The sequence below is a fragment of the Cupressus sempervirens genome, chromosome 2, assembly GCF_028749045.1.
Source record: "Cupressus sempervirens isolate cs-2001-9-10 chromosome 2, ASM2874904v1, whole genome shotgun sequence".
Lineage (NCBI taxonomy): Eukaryota > Viridiplantae > Streptophyta > Pinopsida > Cupressales > Cupressaceae > Cupressus > Cupressus sempervirens.
In genome coordinates, this window is record NC_143119.1 from 168,173,957 (window position 1) to 168,190,494 (window position 16,538).

The window sequence follows — 16,538 nt, forward strand, 5'->3', positions numbered from 1 at the left end:
TTTGTTCAAACATATGATCTAGACAAATTAATTCTAGCTAAGTTATATATGATCTCACACTTTTCCTATTAGAAATGTCCATTAAATGCATGTTTTATACTAGTTTGTATCCAATTACTAAAAAAATAAAATTATTTCAGAAAAATGATGTTTCAATAACTCTTACTATCTTTTATGAATTTTTTTAAATAACTTATAAACACCATTTTATAGATCTCAAAGTCAAGAATATTCTCACATAGAGTTTATAGTGTTTTAATTAGATATAGCATATTGTAATTAAAAATTCTACAGGCACATATTTTAACACTTGAAAAGATTTCTATTTTGAGAAAGAAAAAAATATTAAATCATATAAAAAAAATTGAAAATTCTATTATGTTCTAGAGGAGAGACTACTCTTCTAGAATGTATAATTTTTCCTCTACTTAGAATATATTTGTTTTGAAAAATGTGGTGTGAGATGAAAACTATTTATTTCAAGTAAGTTGAAATATGAATCATTATAAAAGAGAAAATATAGGTCTATAGGAAATTTTTATTTTTGATTCTTCTAGGTATATATGTTGTCTACAACATAGTCTAAGATCAAAGGGAAATAAGTTTATTTCCATATAATTTTGTGGTGGGAACTAGACCCCTAATTCTTAACATTTTTCAACAACTAAAAAATTACTTAAAAAAATTAGGAAAATGCATCAATTCTTATTGCAAATAATTATTGAAAAATATAATCCTAAGATTCTTCCATTTCTACACATTTTAATAATTTACTTCATTTTCAAATTCTAAATAGTAATAACAATATTATGTCATTGAAGTTGAGCAATTATACTTTTGTTAGCCTCTTCCTTTACAAAAGTGTGACACGAGTTTATGCTTTTACCCTTGTAAAGAAGAAAAAAGCTATTCTTTAAAATGAAATAACAATAATTGTAAAAGTGGTTATAGTTATGGTTGAAGAAATTAAGAAAAATATACAAAATTATCAAAACACATATAGAATATTCCATTCATTAAAATAATTACATATAAATTGATCAAAATATCATGGACATCAATATGCATTACAAGTGCCTTCATACATAGACACATTGAATAGATAAAATATTTTTAATGTTTATCATACAATTTTACATGCTGATTATAAATTCTAGAATATTTATAAAAAATTATTTGTAGACATCTGGTTTGAACTTACGCATTAATTATTCTTCTTTCCAACTCTTTATTAGAGTGGAGAGATCAATTTTGAGCTATCCCTTCTTTAACTTCAACCATTAATCCATAAATTAAACATATTGATATTTTGTTTCAAATTTAGCTAGATACTCTCTTATCATGATGTATTATAAGGAAAATTCAATTTGAATGGAAAGCTCTTAGCTTTTGGCTAACTTTTTCTTTAAAGATAATGATCTTCTAATCTCATTCAACATGAATTGTCACAAGTTGGACAAATTTTTTAATTAATCACGAGGTTATAAAAAATCCCCAATCGTCTAGTTGTATTGTTAATTCCTTTGACTCCAATCTCCTCTTATAAAGATTCATTTTAATTTTTCTTGGACGTGACTTCACACTTTAGAAATCTTATCCTTTTGAATTCATCGATCTCTCTCTTTTCAGAGTTGGCTTCACCTTGTTGGAGATGACATTTACATTGATAAAAATATTTTCTTTGTCTATTTAGCTTAGACTACTTCCTTTTAAAAACTTGATATTTCCTCAAACATGGTCAAGGACCCCATCTTCATTTAGGCTAACTAGTTTCTTTGGATAGTTTTTTCCTTTATGATAGCTTTCTCATGACAAGAGCAATGCCATCTTTTATTAAGAAAATAGAAACTTCATAAACTATGATTTTATTCTTCTCTTGCACCAACTATATATTCTTTTCTTTTAAAAATGTAACCATGTAAACATGACCAAAAACGTTGTGAAAAAAAATAAAGAAAATGAAATAAAAACACAAATTAATCAAAAATTAGAACAAATATTATATTCATTCAAAGTAATCATACACACTTCTTGATTGAGAGATCAAGGATAAACTAGTCAATTTATTATAAATGAAGTTTTCATTACAAATACCTCAATACATAAAGGTCTTGAACATATCAAAGGTTTACATTGTTTATCATGAAATTCTACATGGAAATTACAAACTCTATAATACTCATGTAATTTCATGCAAAACCTATTTTTTGACACATGGTTTTAACTTAGACATTAACTATTTTCTTCCCACTTGAAATTTCATGCAAATTAGAGGAATTAATTGCCAACTATCATCATAAAAATTGGACTATGAAAGGACTCAAAAAATCTAGTTTCACTAATTCTAATATGAGTGAATTTATTTCGTATCTTCATAGAGATTCTTTAATGGTGTTGAGGATCTAGACCTCCAGGAACTTGTCTCTTAAATTGGAGTTTTGGCTTCATCTTTCTCTATCTCAATAGTCTAGATTGCCCATTTTCTTGAATGTTAGTTTCCCCTTGTATATGTGGATGAGTCAACTAATTTGAAATTGACATAAAATACTTTGATTAGCCTTGTTTTACAATTGAAAAACTAAAATAAAATGGAAATAAAATTGATATCCAAGAAAACCTTTGATAGAGCTTGGTCACTAGTAGAGTTTATAAGAACACTTTTAGTGATTCCTTTATTATGTTGTTCCTTTGAGTATTCCATACTTAACCTACCCCCTATATTAGGAAAATAATAGAGGATAAAAAATAGATTTTACATATCTTAAAAAATAGAAATTAGTAACTAAAACTATTTATTTTTCAAATTATTATTTTCATACATGCTAATTATAACTAGAGCTAACCAATGATACAAGTATTTAGCTTTGCATACACAAATTTTATAACTAAAGCTAATCCACTATACAAGCATTTTAGATGAAAGTGAAAGAAAGTGATATAAACTTTTAACAATAATTTATTTTAGTTTTTGTGTTAATTATTTATTTAATGAATAATTTCTTTTATTATTAGAAAAATTTATAAAATCCTTATTTACTGTCCAAAAGTTCATCTAAACACAAATCTAAAATATATAAACACTTTTCCATTTCCATTTGCCTTCATATTTTCTCAGTTCTTCACTAATAAGTCTCTTACATTAAACTCTTGTGCACTAAAATCATGTTACAAATATATGCAGTTTCTATTTATAAAATTATTTTAAATTTATAATGGTACTCCTACTTCATCTTTTAGAAATATGTGTTCAAATACTTTCTAATATCTTTATGAATCTTAGATTTTATTTTAATAATAAAAATGAACTGTAGTTGATAATTAATTGATTAATAAACATGGTCAGATCTATATAGAAAATTCACCTAAATTATGAAAAATAGCCTAAATAGGAAAATCTCCACCAATTCCTAACCAAAATGCATTCGTTCATGATATTTGAAATAAAGAAATAAAGGAAACCGTGCTTAATTCTTCATGTTAACTAGATAATTAATAAAAGTCCACCAATTTTTTAAAAAAATGAATACATTCAAAATATTTGGAATTAAGAAGTAGAAATGAAGTTGTGCTTGACTTGATAATTGACTAAAAATCCCCACAATTTCTAAACAAAATATATACATTCAAAATATGTGAAATTAAGAAGCAAAAGGATTAGGGCTTGCGTTTTCCTACTAGCTTGCCACAACCATGAGAGAATGTCACAAATACAAAGCATCCACAGAAGGAAATTGACCTCTCTCTACTTTTATTTTAAATATGTTTATATAGATGTTTATGTCATTTAAATCATTTTGATTTATGAAAAATGATAGAATACAAAGGAGAATGGGCACAATACAACACAATCAACTTTTTTTTTTCATTGTTATAATTTCTTTTATGATGAGGGTTGTCTCCTATTCTAAATACATGTTCAAATATGTAATTTTTATCTAAAGATAGATATGTTAGTAGCACCTATAGATAAAGAAGACACTATTCATCAATATTGTAGTCATAACATGTTATTTTAAGATAATAATTATACATTTGATGAATTAAAATATCATATTTGTACCCACAAAACATAAGTTTTCCACTTCTAATACATTAAAAACATAAATTTTTGACACAAATTGACATTTAACAACTTAATTAATAAGTGTTTGATAAGCCACCCTCATTGCACGAAAAAACATGAGTTTTTGACATAAATTTGCATTTTAGTTATTTGATTATTGAGCCTTTGATAAGTCACCATTACATACATATTCAACCCTTACACTTGTAAATCACCATTGTAAATTTATATTAACGGGGCAAGCACTTAAAATATAAACAATGAACCAAGGAAAATATAGTTGAACTAGAATAAATAAGATTGGAGTTGAAACATACATTCCTTACACCTGCAAACAACCATTGTACCTTTATATTAATAGGATGACCACTTTAAAAAAAATCAATGAAGCAAGATTTTTTAATTTTTTTCAAGAATATTATAGATTAGGTTTGAAACATGTGTATCCCCCACCTGTAAATCATCATTGCATCTTTAAATAAATGGGATGACCACTTGCAATAAAATCAATGGAGTGGAAAAATAGCAAAATCAATGAAATCTTAAAGATTACGGTTGAAATATATACCTATAATGATTGATCTTCAAGATTTGATTCTCTATATTATAACTTATAAATCATTTATATATTATCTTAATCTTATCTACATTCTATCATAAAAATATCAACTTTTCATGTTATGATTGATTATAATAATAAAAAATCGCCTTTAAAAATTACATATATGTGTGTGAGTGCAGGAATGTGTATACATATATGTGTATATGTACATATACGTGCATGCATATATATACATACATATATATGTATGTGTGTGTATGTGTTTCCACATATGTCTATGTATATATATATATATATATATATATATATATATATGTATGTATGTATGTATGTATGTATGTATGTATGTATGTATGTATGTATGTATGTATGTATGTATGTATGTAGACATATGTATATATGTATATATATATGTATGTAAATATATATATGTATGTGTATATATATATATATATATATATATATATATGTATATATATACATATACATATACACATATGTCTATATATATACATACATACATACATACATACATACATAAATATACATGTATACATGTATACATGTATGTATATATATATATATATATAATCTCTATGTATGTGTGTGTGTATGTATGCATGTATGTATGTATGTATGTATGTATCTACACACACAATTCTAGAAAAGAAATCGATGTGTATGTGTGATTAATATTTTTGTTATAATATTAAAGTAATATTATCATGACCTATGTGATGTATACATAGATAATGGTTAAAAATTTTAATATTTATTTTGAAATAATAGAATTAAATTTATCAACACAAATGTAGAATTTTAGTTATTTGATCATGAAAGCTTTGTAAAGATACTATTACATATATGTCTTTTCATACACCTATAAGAAACCACTACACATTTATAGATTATTAAAGATTAGGGTTGAAACATAAATCCCCTACACCTATAAATGGTTTTTACACCTCTATATTTAATTTTATAACCACTTTAAATATGACCAATAAAGAAAGAAAAATATAAATTAAATTAAAAAAATTAAAAATAGGGTTAAAGAATATGACTATTAGAATCAATCTTAAAAATTTTGTCCTCTTTTTGTAACTTTTAACTATAGTTTTATATTTCTTAATGTCATCCATTTTAACATATATCTTATTCACCTCTTATCTTATATATTTAAAATTTTAATATAAAACATGATAGTAGTCTTATATATTGGTAATAATGCTCATATAAATGCAATATATTTTTAATTTACTAATCTCATAATTTTATAATTTGGTATGTTTCCGAGATTTTTGAACTCTTTTATTTCACATTGTGTGTAGAATAGAAACTTTTTAAGACTTTCTAGATGAGTTTTTGTTTGTTTAAAATAAATTTATTAAGAAAAGAATTAGGAAAATGATGGATTTCTTAAGAAGTGAAGATATGAGTATCAAAAGAATAATGACTGGATTGGAGAGAAGAAAGTTCATAATATAATAATCTTCATTAAAAGAGGTGAAGAAAATTTTCATTAAAGAGAGTATGATGGTGCCAACAAGAGTTTGAGTCCACTTTTTGGCCAAAAACTAGAACCATTTTCTTTCTTTTCTCAAATTCAACATGTTTGATAAGAACATTTGAAGCACTTAGAGATTGAATCTCAAAAATGTCAATAATAGAACTCATATTACTCAATTTATACATTCCAAATATGTAGTTTATTGAATACCTAGATGGTGCAAGTCAAAATTTAATAGATCTTATTATAAACCCTTTTTAAAGAAGTCATCTTTGTCACACATCCATATGTAAAAATTGTGAAGGACCCAAGTCATTCCGATATAATTGACATGAACATGTAGATCATGTTTGAATGAAGGAAATAATATATACACCACAATGCACATCTAAACCAAGGTCATTTCAACACAATATCTACTAAAATGATCTAACCAATGTGTTCAAGAAGTTTTTAAAAAAAGGCTATATCAAAGCTCGTGTTTCAACACTTGGAACCTTAGAACATTATGCTTTTGAAACTTAAATCTAAACATTAAATTGTGTAGGATGCCTCCTGTTACTCAAAGAAACCAACAAGGTAGAGGTCATAGGGTGAGAGGTGGTAGAGTGGGACAAGGGGATGGACCACCTCCACCACCACCACCACCTAACCCAAACCAAGAAATTTTGGATGCACTTTAGACATTGATCGGTGTAGTTCAACAGAGAGTAGTACCTGTGGTACAGCCAGTTTAGCAGATTCCAATAGTGGAAGTAGAGGGGCCCGAAAGAGGAGGGCCAAGAGTCAGAGAGAGGACTAGGAGTCCCCTACCGAGATAGATAGAGGATCAGGATGAGCATGAAGGTGAGTTAATATACCAAAGAAGACCCCCACTTGACAGACCTCCTAGACATATAGGAGATGACATCAGGGAATTGATTCAACTTGGGCCACCATTATTTACGGGTTCCACTGAGGTGATAGTAGCAAGGGCATGGTTGTAGAGCCTATAGTGGTGCTTTGGGTTATGCCCTTATGGGAGTAATCTAAAGGTATGCCTAGCAGTTCATCAGTTGAGAGGAGATGCCTCCAATTGGTGGCATCAGGAGGAGATCATAAGTGGAGTGAGGATGGATACCCTCACATGGGAGTCTTTCCTAGAAAGATTTTGAGAGAGGTACTTGTTAGAGAATTTCTGACAAAAATAGATAGAGGAGTTTCATTCTCTTTATCAGAGAGGTCTTACAGTGGCTCAGTACAAGAGTAGGTTTCTCGAGCTCCTTCCTTATGTGGAATACATGAAGGACAAGAAACTATGGGTGCATCGCTTTATCATGGGGCTAAATTTCTCACTTTAGGGCCCAGTTCAGATGGCCTTCCCTACCACCTTCAGACAGGTAGTGGAGATACCACTAGTTGCTAAGGATACTTGAGGTAGGCAGGAATCACAGGATCAGTCTCAGAATCGAAACTCTACCCAGCAGAAACCCCCTTGGAAAGGGAATCAAAACTATAAACCAAGGTCCTCTAAGGGCCAACAATCTCAGCAGTAGTAGTAGGAACTCTCATAGGGTACCAAGGATCGGAGCCCAAGTAGTGGTAGTTACAACAGGATCAAAAAGCACATACCCCACAGTCACAGTCAGTGCAGACTCAACAGTCTTCCAGGGGTGGATATAGTGGGTCTAGCAGGTCAGGAGGCCTACAGCAGTCAGGAGCATAGGATACACGATCTTATACCCAAGGACCATGCTACACTTGTGGTGGCATGGGTCACATAGCTAGGGAGTGTCCGTAGGGACAATCATCCAGTGGTCAGACAGGGGCTTTTTCAGAGCTAACTATTGGAGACATGGGCAGGTCCCACAGAGTTTTTGCAGTGGTTGACAACTGCTAGATTGAGCATCAGGCTATAGTTATTGAGGCTACATGTGGAGTTGGTCAGCTAGTTAGCGCTAGAGACTATCCATATTATTGCCTGATAGACCCTAGCTCCTCGAGGTTGAGAGTTGGACCAAGTTAGGGTCTAGTGGGAATGTTACAATGAAGTCACGATTTCTTGGGAGGATGCAGCATGGATGCAATCTCAATACCCTTATCTTTTGATGAACTCCAGGAGGAAGTTCATGCCTAGTGGGGGAGGATGTGAGGCCTCGCCCTGACCCTTCATAGCCTTAGTTGTTACATCACTTTATCATTTAGATACTCATGACTAGAGATGTTGAGACATTATCTGATTCTTAGAACATATTATATTATTTCATGTTGTGTGATGTTACTTTCAGATATTTGATGTCTGTCATTTAATGTTTTATGTATATGTATGTTGATGAATTTAGTAAAAGGTAGGATTAACATTTTGGTTTAAGATATTTTAAATTGTTAAGAATTGAATAGGATGAGAGGAACCCCAATTTTGTTATAGATGGATGTTTTAATTTATGTGATTCCTGATATGTATATATACATATGTACATGTGATTTTTGGGACTACTGATGTGTGCAATGAGTGTACAGATATTTTAGCCAAGGAAACTGACGGATGAATAGAACTGATCCCTATGTGCTAATTTTGGAAACCTTGTTGTTCATAATTAAATTGAGAGATGTATGTATGTATCTTTTTGTGATTAGTAAATCTTAATGTTTGTAAACTGTGTTCTTATAGTGTCACTTGACACTCATGAATTATGTATGCTCTTCAGCATGCTAATTAGGGTTAGTTGTGTACCCTTTGCACCTTAGTTGGTTTAAGTTAGTGTCAGTTTGCTAATTTGGTTCTTAATCAAGTTTAGTCATCCTTAATCTAGATTAGTGCTTAATTTGCATTTTAGAGTTGTTAGTTGGCCCTAATTATTTCCTAGCTTTTGTTTGTCTCTTAACCTATTCCTAAGCCTTTAAAACTTGAAATATTTATACCCAAGGGGTATGGGTATGGGTTGGGGGTCTTTTCCAACCCTTAAGCCCCTTTTATTGACTTTTGAGGTCACTCAAAAAGTCTCTTTTTGCCTTTGTGCGAAAATTGACCGTGGCTACCATGAGTTGTCTCACCTCACCTCCACTTAGTGGTTAACCATAGTATGGGTTGAGTTAGGAGTTTCTAGAATTGTAAGTGGGTGGGAGAAGTTATTGATCCCTTTGGTGGTTGAGTTTGAGGCTTATTTAGAGGCCCTTCTTGGTCTAGTTGAGGTTGTTACCCAATCTCTACATTTAGAGAGGAGTCCTTGAAGATTAAAGTAAGGAAGTGAAAAGCTCTACTCAAACTTGTTCATTTCCATTACCTCTTTGTGAAGGTAGGAATTCTCATCTCCCTTGTTCAGATTTCATGTTTGTTTCATGCTTATGCTACCTTGTTGTTTAAATGTTTGTATGTTTGTGGGTATGTTGGGAAGCTTTGAAAACCATGTTATTTTGAATGATTTTCTTTCATGTTTATGTTGGAATTTTGAGATGTTCTTGCATGGGTGTTTTGGCATTACTCACCCTTGGAGAGGGCAGAAGTGGCCAATTTTGGGAAAGGGCATTTTAGTTGGACTCCAACAGTGTAGAGTCTCTTCTCAGGACAAGAAGAGGGACAGAGGGTAGGATGTTATGGGCCCCTACCTGTCAGCACAAACCACGTATGAGTTTTGGCATGTAAGAATGGAAGAACGGAAGTTCTTGATTTATAGCCCCGATTGGGCACCTGGTTTGGTGTTGTGTCTGACATCTCCTATTGGAAAAACCCACCTTTCCCTAGTGTTGATTCATTGTGAATCCTATTGTGAAACCCTTGTATGAATATGCATGTTTGAATTGTTCCTTGGTCATGCTTGTTTTCACCTGATCAGATTCTATTCCCTCCATGGTTCTAGTAATGTATTGCAGAATTTGTTATGAATCCCTTGATGAGGGTCATGAAGAAAATTCAATTAAATTGTTGTAATTTTGGGATTGGAAATCCTATGTAATTTTATGTCAAAACTTTGTTGTAATGGCAACGAAGCCGACTTTTATTCCTGGTTCTTTCTCGGCTGAGCATTTGAATCAGGTTTACCAATATAATTGGTGATTGAGTATAATTGGTTATCATGTGATTTAATCATGATTTAAATTTAGATGGATGCACATCAAAAATAGGATGGAATTGATGATGTTCAATTTGGAAAAATTTCAAGTTTTCTTTTATGTTGGAAACGAAAATTACGATCATGCATGTAGATTTAGTTTTCATGATTATTAGAATCATACAATTATTGCATTATTGAATAAAATGGATAATTCATATTCTTGGTATGTTAAGATTGAAGCAAGTCTTTATAGATTTTCATTGAAAAGAAAATAATGACAAAGGTCGAATTATTTCAATTCAAGTTATATTGGAGAACAAATGATTATGGTATTAATGTGACTCAAACTATGGTATAAATGTCTTAAATCTATTTGAAAAAAAAACACCTTAAAACTTAGACCAAAAGGAAATATATACTTAGAACCCCTTGGGACATATTAGAATGGTTCTTATGGGTCAAAGGGGCTAATAGGGTGACCTATGACCCCCTTCGACCCATTACATGATGACATATGTCCTAAGGATATATTAGAATCGTTCTTATGGGTGTAAGGGGGAGACAGGTTGACTTATGACTCACTTTGACACATTACATGATGAAATATGTCTGTAGGAGACCTAAGACCTTTAGGAATATACTAGAATGCTTCATATGGGTCAAAGGTTGTCATAGGGTGACCTATGACCCCCTTCAACTCATTAAATGATGACATATGTACTTAGCTATCCCAGGACTCCTAGGGACATATTAGAATCATTCTTATGGGTCAAAGAGGGTCATAGGTTGTCCTATGACCCCCTTTGACCCTTTAAATGATGACATATGTCTCTAGGGGTCTTAGGACCCCTAGAGACATATTCGAATCATTCTAATGGGTTCAAGGTGGTCATAGGTTGAACTATGACCCCTATGAACCCCTTCGACAGATTACATGTTGAAATATGTCCCTAAGTGTCTTAGGACCCATAGGGACATATTAGAATTTTTCATATTGATCAAATGGGGTCATAGTTTGACCTATGACCCCCTTTGACCCATTACATGATGACATATGTCCCTTGGGGTCCTAGGATCCCTAGGGACATATTAGAATCATTCATATGGGTCAAATGGGCTCATAGGTTGATTTATGACACCCTTCAACTCATAAGAATGATTCTAATATCTGCCTAGGGGTCCTAGGACCCCTACGAACATATGTCATCGTTTAATAAGTCGAAGGGGATCATAGGTACACCTATGGGTCCCTTTGATCCATAAGAATGATTCTAATATGTTCTTAGGGTTCCTAGGACCCCTTAGGGACATATTTCATCATGTAATGGGTCGAAGGGGGGTCATAGGTCAACCTATGAACCCCTTAGACCCATAAGAATGATTCTTATATGTCCCTAAGGGTCCTAGGAACCCTAAGAATATATGTCGTAATGTAATTGGTCGAAGGGGGTGATAGGTCAACCTATGATCGCCTTTGACCCACATGAACAATTCTAATATGTCCTTAGGAGTCCTAAGACCCCTAGCTATAAATGTCATCATTTAAGGGGTCGAAGGAGGCCATAGGTCAACTTATGACACCCTTTGACCCATATGAAGCATTCTAATATGTCCTTAGGTGTCTTAAGACCCCTAGGGACATATGTCATCATGTAATGTGTCGAAGAGGGTCATAAGTCAACCTATGACCCCCTCTGACCCATAAGAATGATTCTAATATGTCCCTAGGGGTCCTTGGACCCCTAGGGACATATGTGGTCATGTAATTGGTTGAAGGGGTCATAGGTGAACCTATGACCCCCTTTGACCCATAAGAACGATTCTAATATGTCCCTAGGGGTCCTCGGACCCCTAGGAACATATGTCATCATTTAATGGGTTGAAGGTGATCATAGGTCAACCTATGACCTCATTTGACTCATAAAAAAAATTGCAATATGTCCCTAGGTGTCGTAAGACCCCTAGGTACATATGTCATCATTTAATGGGTCGAAGGGCATCATAAGTAAACCTATGACACCCTTTGATCCATATGATGCATTCTTATATGATCCTAGGGGTCCTAGGAACCCTAGGGACATATGTCATCATGTAATGTGTCAACGTGGGTCAATTGTCAACTTATGACCCTTTTTGACCCATAAGAATGATTCTAATATGTCCCTAAGATTTTGAGGATCCCTAGGGACATATGTCATCATTTAATGTGTCAAAGTAGATCATAAGTAAACCTCTAACCACCTTTGACTCATAAGAATGATTCTAATATGTCCCTATGGGTCCTAAGACCTCTAGGGACATATGTCATTATGTAATGGGTCTAATGGGATCATAAGTCAACCTATGACCCCCTTCGACTCATATGAATGATTCTAATATGTCCCTAGGGGTGCTAGGACCCCTACAGACATATGTCTTCATGTAATGGGTCAAATGGGGTCATAGGTGAACTTAGGATGGCCTTTGACCAATATGAATGATTCTACTATGTCCCTAGGGGTTGTAGGACCCGTAGGGACATATGTCATCATTTAATGGGTCGAAGGGGATCATAGGTCAACTTATGACCCCCTTTGACCCATAAGAATGATTCTAATATGTCTCTAGAGTCCTAAGACCCCTTTGGACATATGTCATCATGTAATCTGTCGAAGGGGGTCATAGATCAACCTGTCACCCCCTTTGACCCATAAGAAGCATTGTAATATGTTCCTAAGGGGTTGTATGACTCCTAGGGACATATGTGATCATGTAATGTGTCAAAGGGGGTCATAAGTCAACATATGACCTCTTTAGACCAATAAGAATGATTCTAATATGTCCCTAGGGTTCTGAGGACTCTTAAAGACATTTGTCATCATGTAATGGTTCGAAGTGGGTCATCGGTCAACCTATGACCACCTTTGACCAATAAGAATGATTTTAATATTTCCTTAGGGGTCCAAGGACCCCTAGGGACATATGTCATCATGTAATGCATCGAAGGGGGTCATAGGTCAACCTATGACCCCCTTTGTCCCATAAGAACGATTCTCATATGTCCCTAGGGGTTGCAGGACCCCTAGGGACAAATGTTGTCATTTAATGGGTCGAAGGGGATCATAGATCAATCTATGACCCCCTTCGATCCATATGAATGATTCTAACATGTCCCTAAGGGTCCTAGGATCGATAGGGACATATGTCATCATGTAATGTGTCAAAGGGGGTTGTAGATCAACCTATGACACCCTTTGACCCATAAGAATGATTCTCATATGTCCTTAGGTGTCCTAGGGACATATGTCATCATGTAATGGGTCAAAGAGACCTATGACCCCCTTTGACCCATATGAACAATTCTAATATGTCCCTAGGGGTCCTAAGACCCCTAGGGACATATGTCATCATTTAATGGGTCAAAGGGGGTCATAGGTCAACTTATGACCTCCTTTGAACCAAATGAACAATTTTAATATGTCCCTAAGGGTCCTAGAAGCCCTAGTGACATATGTCATCATTTAATGGGTCGAATGGGGTCATAGATCAACCTATGACCCCCTTTTACCCATATGAAAAATTCTAATATGTCATTAGGTGTCCTATGACTCGTAGGGACATATGTCATCATGTAATGTGTCAAACAGGGTCATAGGTTCACCTATGACCCCATTTGACCCAGAAGAATGATTTTAATATGTCTCTAGGGGTCTTAAGACCCCTAGGGACATATGTTGTCATGTAATGGGTTGAAGGGTGTCATAGATCACTCTATGACCCCCTTTGACCCATAACAACGATTCTAATATGTCCCTAGGGGTCCTAGGACCCCTAGGGACATATGTCATCATATAAAGGGTCAAAGGAGGTCATAGGTCAACCTATGACTCCCTTTGACCCATAAGAATGATTCTAATATGTCCCTAGCATTCCTAGGACCCCTTTGAATATATTTCATTATGTAATTTGTCAAAGGAGGTCATAGGTCAACCTATGACCCTCTTTAACCCATAAGAAGCATTCTAATATGTCCGTAGGGGTCCTAGTACCCCTAGAGACATATGTCATCATGTAATGGGTCAAACCCCTTCGATCCATATGAACAATTCTAATATGTCCCTAGGTGTCCTATGACCCGTAGGGACATATGTCATCATGTAATTGGTCAAAGGGGGTCATAGGTTGACCTATGACCCCTTTTGACCAATAAGAATGATTCTAATATGTCCCTAGGGGTCCTAGGACCCCTAGGGACATATGTCATCATGTAATAGGTTGAAGGGTGTCATGGGTCACCCTATGACCACCTTTGACCCATAACAACGATTCTAATATTTCTCTATGGGTCTTAGGACCCCTAGGGACATATGTCATCATGTAATGCGTTGAAGGGGGTCATGGATCAATCTATGAACCCCTTCGACCCATAAGAACAATTTTCATATGTCCCTAGGGGTCGTAGGGACATATGTTGTCATCTAATGGGTCAAAGGGGGTCATAGGTCAACCTATGACCCCTTTGGACTCATATCAATAATTTTAATATGTCCCTAGCGGTCCTAGGACCCCTAGGGACACATGTCATCATTTAATGGGTCCAAGGGGATCATAGGTTATCTTATGAACCCCTTCGATCCATATGAACAATTTTAATATGTCCCTAGGGGACCTAGGACCCCTAGGGACATATGTCATCATGTAATGTGTTGAAGGGGGTCATAGGTCAACCTATGACCCCCTTTGACCCATAAGAATGATTCTCATATGTTCCTAGGGGTCCTCAGGACATATGTCATCATGTAATGGGTCAAAGGGGGTCATGGGTCAACTTATGACCCTCTTTGACCTAAATTAAAAATTCTAATATGTTCCTAGGTGTCCTAAGACCCTTAGGGACATATGTCATCATTAAATAAGTCGAACGGGGTCATAGGTCAACCTATGACCCTATTTGATCCATATGAACAATTCTAATATGTGCCTACAGGTCTTAGGACCCCTAGGAACATATGTCATCGTTTAATGGGTCGAAGGGGGTCCTAGGTCACCCTATGACCCCCTTTGACCCATATGAACGATTGTAATATGTCCCTAGGGCTCCTAGGACCCCTAGGGACAAATTTTTTTATGTAATGGGTCGAAGGGTGTCATAGGTCAACCTATGACCTCCTTTGACCCATATGAATGATTCTAATATGTCTTTACGGATCTCAAGACCCCTACGGACATATGTCATTATGTAATGTGTCGAAGGGGGTCATAGGTTGTCATAGGTCAACCTATGACCCCCTTCGACCCATAAGAATGATTCTAATATGTCCCTAGGGGTCCTAAGACCTCTAGGGACATTTGTCATTATGTAATGGGTCGAAGGGGATCATAAGTCAACCTATGAGCCCCTTCGACCCATATGAATGATTCTATTATGTCCCTAGGGGTGCTAGGACCCCTAGGGACATATGTCGTCATGTAATGGGTCAAAGGGGGTGATAGGTCAACCTATGACCCCCTTTGACCCATAAGAACGATTCTAATATCTCTCTATGGGTCCTAGACCCCTAGGGACATATGTCATCATTTAATGGGTTGAATGGGGTCATAGGTCAACCTATGACCCCCTTTGACCCATAAGAACATTTCTAATATGTCCTTAGGGGTCTTAGGACCCCTAGGGACATATGGCATCATGTAATGCGTTGAAGGGGGTCATAAGTCTACCTATGACCTCCTTCGACCCATAAGAACGGTTCTAATATGTCACTAGGGGTCCTAGGACCCCTACGGACATATGTTGTTATGTAATGGGTCGAAGGGACCTATGACCCACTTTGACTCATATATATTAATAATATACATATATATTAATAACATACATATTAATATAATAATATATATTAATAACTCATATACATGTGTGTGTGTGTGTGTGTGTGTGTGTGTGTGTGTGTGTGTGTGTGGTTATTATATTTAATAAAAATATTACATTATTATATATATTAATGACATACTTATATATATATTACGTTATTATTTTTAGTAAAAATAATAATAATATAAATTATATTTATAGATTATAATGAGAACAACATAATATATTATTATATATTAATATATTATATGTTATATCTTTATATTAGGTTATTTTATATATATAATATATTATAATACATATTTACATAGTAATATAAGAAAAATAAATTATAAATCATAAGCTATAAAACATTATGTTATAATATATATATTACGTTATTATATATATTAATAACATATATATATTACTTTATTATATTTAATAAAAATATTACGTTATTATATATATATATATATATGTAAGATTATTATATTGAATAAATATATTACGTTATAATATATATATATATATTACTTTATTAT